At 49.7% G+C, this 7,636-nt stretch overlaps 1 long non-coding RNA gene across 1 annotated transcript; it reads right to left on the bottom strand.

Moving 5' to 3' along the window:
* Positions 1 to 206: 206 nt before the first annotated feature.
* Positions 207 to 3,506, bottom strand: LOC139083671 (uncharacterized). The gene is made up of 2 exons (XR_011540580.1): positions 3,242 to 3,506; positions 207 to 1,925 (listed from the first exon to the last, which is right to left on the bottom strand). It is a non-coding gene; the product is annotated as an uncharacterized lncRNA (long non-coding RNA).
* Positions 3,507 to 7,636: the final 4,130 nt, after the last annotated feature.

Raw genomic sequence — 7,636 nt, forward strand, 5'->3', positions numbered from 1 at the left:
ATGCTGCTCCTGAAGTCTGGGTCCCTCCTCCCTCAGAGCCCTTCTTCTCATCATTTGTGTTGTCATCATAAGAAATCTTTCACTTCCCTAACCTTGCTTTGGGGGCTGCATAGGGTGCCTCACACAGAGTCTTTCCATGATGCCTTTATCTCAATATGCCTGCGTCAGTCAGAGTCTTGGCAGGAAACAGACAGCATTCAAACCAGGCAGTTAGAAGAGAGTTTAATAAAGAGACTGTTTACAAGGTGTGGGAAGGATAAAGACCCAACCAGGGATGGTGCAAAGCCCCAAGACTAATAGCAGCATCATAACCCCTAGGCCTATAACGGCATTGAGAGGGAGCAATTATTAGAACCCAGAATGAGTGGGGTAGTGGGTTGAATGGTGGCCCCTCCAAAGATAAGTCCGCGTCCTAACCCCTGGAACCTGTGAATGTTACTTTATTTGGAAAAAAGAGTCTTTACAGATCTAATTAAGTTAAGGATCTTGAGATAAGGAGATTATCCTGGATTATCCATGTGAGCCCTAAATTCATTGACAAGTGTCCTTATAAAAGAAAGGCAGAGGGGCTTTGAGACAGACAGAAGAGAAGACAGAGGAAAGGAGGAGGCAATGTGAACACAGGAGCAGAGACTGGAGTGGTGGGGTCACAAGTGGAGGAACACTGACAGCCACTGGAAGCCAAAAGAGGCGGAGAACAGCTTCTCCTGCAGAGCCTCCTGAAGGAGCACAGCCCTGCCGACACCTTGGTACCACCTTCTGACCTCCAGGACTGTGAGAGAATAAATTTCTGTCATTGTAAGCCACCACGTTCATAGTCATTTGTTACAGCAGCCACAGGAAACGAATGCGGTAGGTCTATGGAGAGGATGGCGTGACTTCTGCAGAGGAGGCTGGTCGACCCGGGACAGGGCTGGGGACTCGCTCCTTGGGCTGCACTGTCTCCCTTGTCTTTGACCCTTGGATGGTGCCTCCCACTGGCTGGATCCAGATGAAAACCACAGGGCAAGGGAGCTCCTTGACATGGTCCATCAAGATCACCTCCTGAGACCCAGAGCAGGGGCAAGGTTGGAGGGAGGACCTGGAGGAATGTGTGAAAGCCGCCCAGCACACACTCTCTTGCAGGAAAACACAACTGAATGGCAACCATGGAACAGACATGGACAGATAATGTCCGAACATTTACCTGGGGCAAATGTGGCCAGAATCCGTGCTCTGTGAAGTTAGAGAAAAACAGCAACAACAATCACAACGATAACAAAATCTGTCTGGAAAACCTAGCCCGGGAAGTGGAAATTCCAGTGATGTTTCAGTAGTGGGAGAAAGAAGGTTTGATGCTCTAGGGGTGGGGAAGGGGTTCCTTGTATATATCCGTGCTTGGAAGATAGCTAGAGATGATAGTGGGATAAGAGTGGGAAAGGTGTGTAAGCAGCAGGTGCTTCAGAGGAGTGAGGAGACAGGGTGGGACAGGGAGGAACTGGAGAATTGCTCTGTGACCTAATGTAGGACTTTGACATTTTTGCAAATTTCTGACCTTCTGGTTCTATCAACAATAGGGTCAATGCTGCGCCATATTGGGCCCTAACCATCCCTTCTACTGACAGGTGGGGACAATCCCATAAGACCTAGCCTCAAAGCCTTAGAGAATTCTGCTTCCCAGAAAGGTGGCCGTTCTGTGCCATCTGGATGAGTGTGCACAGGGTTCAGAGGACAGATGTTGGGCTGGATGAATTAGAGGGACTGTGACATGTCCTGGGTCCTTCGTCCCAGAAGGAAGTTGCTAGGCAGGATCTGGGGATGGAGTTGGCCTCAGATCCATCACAGCCACTGCCCTCTGTGACCCCAGGCGATGGTTTTGTCTTTCTCTGTGCCTCTCTCAGCACAATGGGAAGAATGAGGTTCTCTCTTTCTGTCTTGCAGAAACTCTGAAAAGAACAGATAATGGTGAATAAACCAAGGGAAATAAATAAATAACAACCAGTAATTTACCAAACTACACAAAATTGTCTAATTACAAAGCAGGGAAGAAAAAAGAAAAGGCAAGGGAGGTGGAAGCTGCAGAAAGCGTGTAAGTGTGGGCTACAGAGGATTAAAGGAGTCAGGATTTATTAGTGGGAGAGACAGCCTTACTCCATCTTTCTCCTCCTCCCAACAAAGGTTGCTTCTCTTCCCAATAATCAGAGATGGAGGACCATCTGCATGGCTCCTTCACTCTGACCTGTGAGCACTCTGCCTGAGGAATCCATCTCAAGGCTGTGAACTGTTTGGAGCTTCTCTTCTATGGTACCTCTCTACGCACCACGTTAAGGCACAAGCAACAACAACAACACGACACCAAGTTACCAAAGGAGATAAAAACTTGTCAGTCACTTGCCAAATGCTCCTGAGCCAGAGAGGTGGGCCCCTCAGCCTGAGCAGTAATTCCTGTGTGTGCGTGTTTTATCGCGAGCAGAGGCTGTCTCTGAGATGTGCAGAGAACAGTGGGTCCCTAATAGTTTGCATTCGGAGAGTGTGTGTGTGTGTCTGTGTGTGTGTGTGTGTGTGAGGGTGTGTATGTCTCTGAATGTATCTGTGTGTCTGCATTTGACGCCGGGCCAGCATAGGTGGACATACTTGCATGCACGAGAAGGAGGTCTGGCTTGGCCGCGAGGGATGTACGTGTGGGTGTGAGTGTGAGCCGATCTGGAGTCCAGGCCCAGGGCCTCTGGGGGCCTGTTGCCTGCACGGCTCCTTATAGAGGAGACCAGGTGCTTGGAGTATCCCCAAAGCCATGCAGAGTGCACTGTCATGAGTTTGAAAAATATTCCTGTGAGAGATATAAATAAAGACTCCCAGCCCAAAGCCGGGGTTTGAGAAAGCCATCCTTAAACACAGGATAATTTATAGCTGCTGCTATCCTGTCCCGTGGATGACTCAGCTCTCCTGGTCCAAGCAGGCCGGCCTGCTCCAGTAACCTTTGGGTTTGGCTGAAAGGGAAGAGCGAAAGCCGCTCCAAGGAACCCAATGAGCGAACCACCCGGCTACCGGACCGCTCCTGCTGGGCTCTCCTCCTCTCTTCCTTTTGGGCAAACTCCAGTGACGACGTGGATGAACAGATCCTGGAAACTGAGAAACAGGACAGTTGGCTCTTCCCAGCTGGCTGGGCCCTTGGAAGCCTATGAAGCTCATTCCCGGATACCTCTGGGATCTGTTGGCCTCCGTGACCCACAAAATGGGCTGATCTTCCGGCTACCACACTTACCTCCCGGGAAGCAGTGATCTCAGAAGACTTCAGACCCGCTTCAGGCTAGAGAGATGTTCTCAGTCTCCGAGACTCTGGAGCCCCGTAGAAAGAATAGAATGAGAGTACTTTTCCCTTTTATTGAAAAAATAACAGTCAAGCGCCAAAAAGGGACTGAGAAGAGGGGCAGATGGAGCTACACTTAAATGTTGTGGTGAATTTGTGGTGGGAGGCAGGCAGAAATGAACAGGGTTAGTGTTTTATTTCTCTCTCCCCACACTCCACCGCCTCCCTTTCATTATATTTTTAGCAGACTTTTTGGCCAACCACGTCTAAGAGATAAGTACAAGTACAGAGGGTGCTATCGAAACCAAAGGATGTGTCATTTTATTTTCTTCTTCTTTTTTTCCTTAAAAACCTTCCAGGAGTGCAGAAAGGACTGGAAGTGCCTGAAGGTCTCTTTAGCCGCATGCTTCACCCCACTTGGATCTCAAGAACATTTTTATGCCAAGGCCCGCGTGCCTGACTGTCCGAGTGTAGGAAAAAAACATCATCATTCAGGGCTATTTTAAAAATAGTTTAGCTCTTCGATTAAATTGCTAAACAGTCCTAAATCAAGTTTTCTCTGTTCTAGTGGATGAATTTGTGCCATTGGTCTAATTTTAACACAAGTCCCTGCATGTTATAGGTATGCAATAATTGTTGAATAGGTGAACAGTTCCTTAAATCTGTAACTAAGTGTCTTCATTCAACGTGTATTTATTAAGCATGTTGTGTGTGAGTGTGTTTCCACAAGTGTGTGTCTGCACAGGGGGTTGTTAAGGATCTAAGCAAGGAAGAGCTGGGGTTTGGATGTGAGGCGAGGCCCAGGTACCCCGCACTTCAGTGGCAGGTGGTCAAGGGGCCTGACCTCTGGGCAGGGCAGAGGCCTTGGTGCCCATCCCTGCTGTGTGCAGGATTTATTGCTAAACTATCATCCAGGAAGGGGAGCACTGGCCCGATCCCCAGGTATTTATTGCTGTACATAGTGTAGGTTTGTGATATATAAAGTTTTCTTTCCTTTGTATATAATCAATAAACATCTTTTAAAGAGAAGGAAATTTCTCCTTCCAAGAAGGACGTTTCAAGTCAGCCAAGTTCAAGCACATACACCACCCCCCCAACCCTGCAAATCTACACAAACTGACTTCATAAATTAGATGGAGACCAGATACTTTGGTGGCTGCATACCTGACCCACACAGTTCCAGCCTAGCCTCGCCTGGCCTCGCTGGAAACACAGAGGGCCTCCTTCAGACCCCATGGCTCCGTCTGTCGAAGTCTGTCTTCTGTCCCCTGCATCCTCTTCTTTCTGAGCTTTCCCTCCAGGTGTTGTTTTCTACCTGACATCAGTTTCTGAAGGCCCTCTGCTCATTTTTTTGTTTTTATTTTGAGGAAGATTAGCCCTGAGCTAACTACTGCCAATCCTCCTCTTTTTTCTGAGGAAGACTGGCCCTGAGCTAACATCCGTGCCCATCTTCCTCTACTTTATATGTGGGACGCCTACCACAGCATGGTGTGCCAAGTGGTGCCATGTCCGCACCCGGAATCCGAACCGGCGAAACCCGGGCCGCCGAAGTGGAATGTGCACACTTAACTGCGGCACCACCAGGCCAGCCCTTGTAATAATTGTTAAGTAAGTGCTACGGAGAAAATTCCACAAGCATCTCAGTTAGGACCCTTGAGGTGGTGCTGAGGTTGAGTCAAGCCAGTCTTTCTGCCCTTTCGATAGCTGATCAAGCTGCTTGGATCAATACTATTTGGTTCAGCTTCCAGTGGTTTCTTCTACTCCATTTGGGGTATGCACAGTGTGTTCAGAACTCATAGACCTGGCTGGGCCCCTGGGATGTCATTGGCTCTCAAGTTCTCAGCCACCAGGCAGAAGAGTCGCAGCCCAGCAGTCCTTGGATCTGGAGGATGTAGGGAGGGCCTTTGGTAGGAAGACCGGCCTTGGATTTTTGGTTTCTCTTTCAGAGAAGAGAGAGGATCCTTCTGTTGGGTTTGCAAAGTTAGCCCTGGAAGTTGACCCTGGAAGCGTCCGCTGAGCACACTCAGGTTGTCCATGGTTCTAAGTTGAACACTCCAAAGATATAGGACACCACTTTGGGTGCAACAGGCGACTCACAGAGCCAAAAAGATGTAAACCTTCCCTCCCACTGTTAGGGCTGGAAGGAAGACAGATACGCATGAGATGATGGGGTGGCGTTTGGCCAAGAGCAATGCAATTCTGACCTGACAGACTTGTAGGATGGGCTGCTCACGTGTATCGCAGCCCGCATCGAGGTCATGGGGACCTGGACGAATGGCTAACCCGGAAAAGGAAGATTTGTAGTCCCTGGAGAACGTTCAGATGTGTGCAGAAGGAGAGGAGGAGGTGGAGAGCAGAGAGGGAGCGGCCCACCTTGCGAATCGCTCCTCCAGCTCCCCCTCTGCATTCCCATCCCCCCAAGGCAGAAGAGCCAAGGGCGTGTGCCAGCCACAGCCGGCTGATTCTGCGGCCTGTTTATACTCTGTAACCAGAGCCTGTTCTTGCCGAGGCTGCCTAACAGCTGCAGAGATAAGGGGACAGGCCGTGGCTGCCAGAGATTGGATGACCTGTGCTGGCGTCTGGCTCTGGGGCAGCTTATCCTGATCATTTTCCCAAGCCAGAGGTGGGAGTGGGAAGAGGCTGGGCTGGCCACCAGCTACCGCTCAGGCGGTGGGGGTGATCTTCCCGAATCCGGGGTGAATCTTGGAGCCCTATATCGCACTTGCCCCTGTGCTCTCTCCAGCCCTCCTGTCTCCCAGTGGGGCTGCTTTCTACTGGGTCAAGGGAGGTGACAGAGGAGTTCTGCATGTTTCATTGGTTTGTTTTCCTCCCTGTTTATCTTTGTCATCACAGAAACAGAAACGAGCACGTGGTGAAGCCCTGGATCTAGATGCTGCTGCCAAATGCATCTTTCAGGCCAGAGTGCTCCTTGCCTCGCCCCCATTGCCGAGCCTCCGCTCAGAAGTCGGTCTCGTCCCTCCCGTGTCGGTCCCCTCAGCTCTCTGAGGCGGTGGCAGGAACTCTCTCCCTCAGTCCAACCTTGACTCCCTGCTGGAGCGCTGGGGTGGTGAGCCCTCCCTGCCGGGGTCTGGTGATGCTGAAAAGTCTTCAAACCAGGCTCATCCCGCTGGTCTTTCAATGAGTGGCGCCTGACCCCCACCTTCAATTCCATATCCGGATCCTTTTGGGCAAGCTCTCGCCACCTCCCAGTCTTCCTTTCTTCTCTCCCATTAATTGCCCCTCTGGTAGCTTCCTCTGACTGTGCCCAGCTGCTGGCCCAGTGGGTATACACTGTGTTCTTGTTCGCAGTCTTCACACCTCTCAAGTATGAGATTTGCAGGTGGTTAGTGTGCTCTTTCCTTTGGTGTCCTGCTTCCCTGCCATCTTTTGGCCCCGGGGGTGGGGTGGGGGTGGGGAATGGGGGTGGGCAGTGCAGATTTAGCTCATCCTGGAACCCAGCAATGGCCTGGCCCACGCTCTGGGACACTCGCGATGGCCTGCCAAACAGCTCTTTCACTGTCCTGGCCTGTCCCTCCTCTGATGGCAGTCTTGGCAGGGGTGGGAATGGAGCTCATGTGGTGGGCTGAGTTTGTCCAACAGCTGCCTCAGAAAGGAAAAGGTGAGGATGAGACTATAGGGTATGGGAAAAGGAACAGAAAATAAGGCATTTGAACTTAGAGAGATCTGAGTTCAAGTCCGCACGTGGTCAGTGACCAGCTGGGGGACCTCCGCCAGTTTCCCCATCGTTTAAAATGGGAATAGTGATGCTTCACGCTTCCTGGGGTAGATATCAGGACCAGAGGACATTATGGAAGGGAAGATGCTTGGGAAATTGTTTTCTTAGTGTCTATCTCAGTGGGTGTCAGCAATATTTGCTACATGCATGAATAAAAGAAAGAAAAAAGACCAGATCAAACTAAAGAGCTCCTGCACAGCAAAAGAAACGATCAACAAAATGAACATGCCACCCACAACATGGAAGGAAATATTTGCAAGCCACGTATTGGATAAGGAGTTAATATCCAAAATATGTAAAGAACTCACACAAGTCAATAACAAAAAAACAAAGAAGCTGGTTAAAAAAAGGAGCAGAGGAACTGAATAGACATTTTTCCAGAGAAGACATCCAAATGCCCCACAGCCAAGATATGGAAACAACCTAAGTGTTTGTTAAGGGATGAATGGATAAAGAAACGTAATACATACACACAGACACATATATACACAATAGAATATTATTCAGCCATGAGAAAGAAGGAAATCCTGCCATTTGTAACAACAGAATTGGACCTTGAGGGCGTTATGCTTAGTGAGATAAGTCAGACAAAGACCAATATTGTATGATATCGC

Source organism: Equus przewalskii, chromosome 5 (genome assembly GCF_037783145.1).
Source record: "Equus przewalskii isolate Varuska chromosome 5, EquPr2, whole genome shotgun sequence".
NCBI classification, from domain to species: Eukaryota; Metazoa; Chordata; class Mammalia; order Perissodactyla; family Equidae; genus Equus; species Equus przewalskii.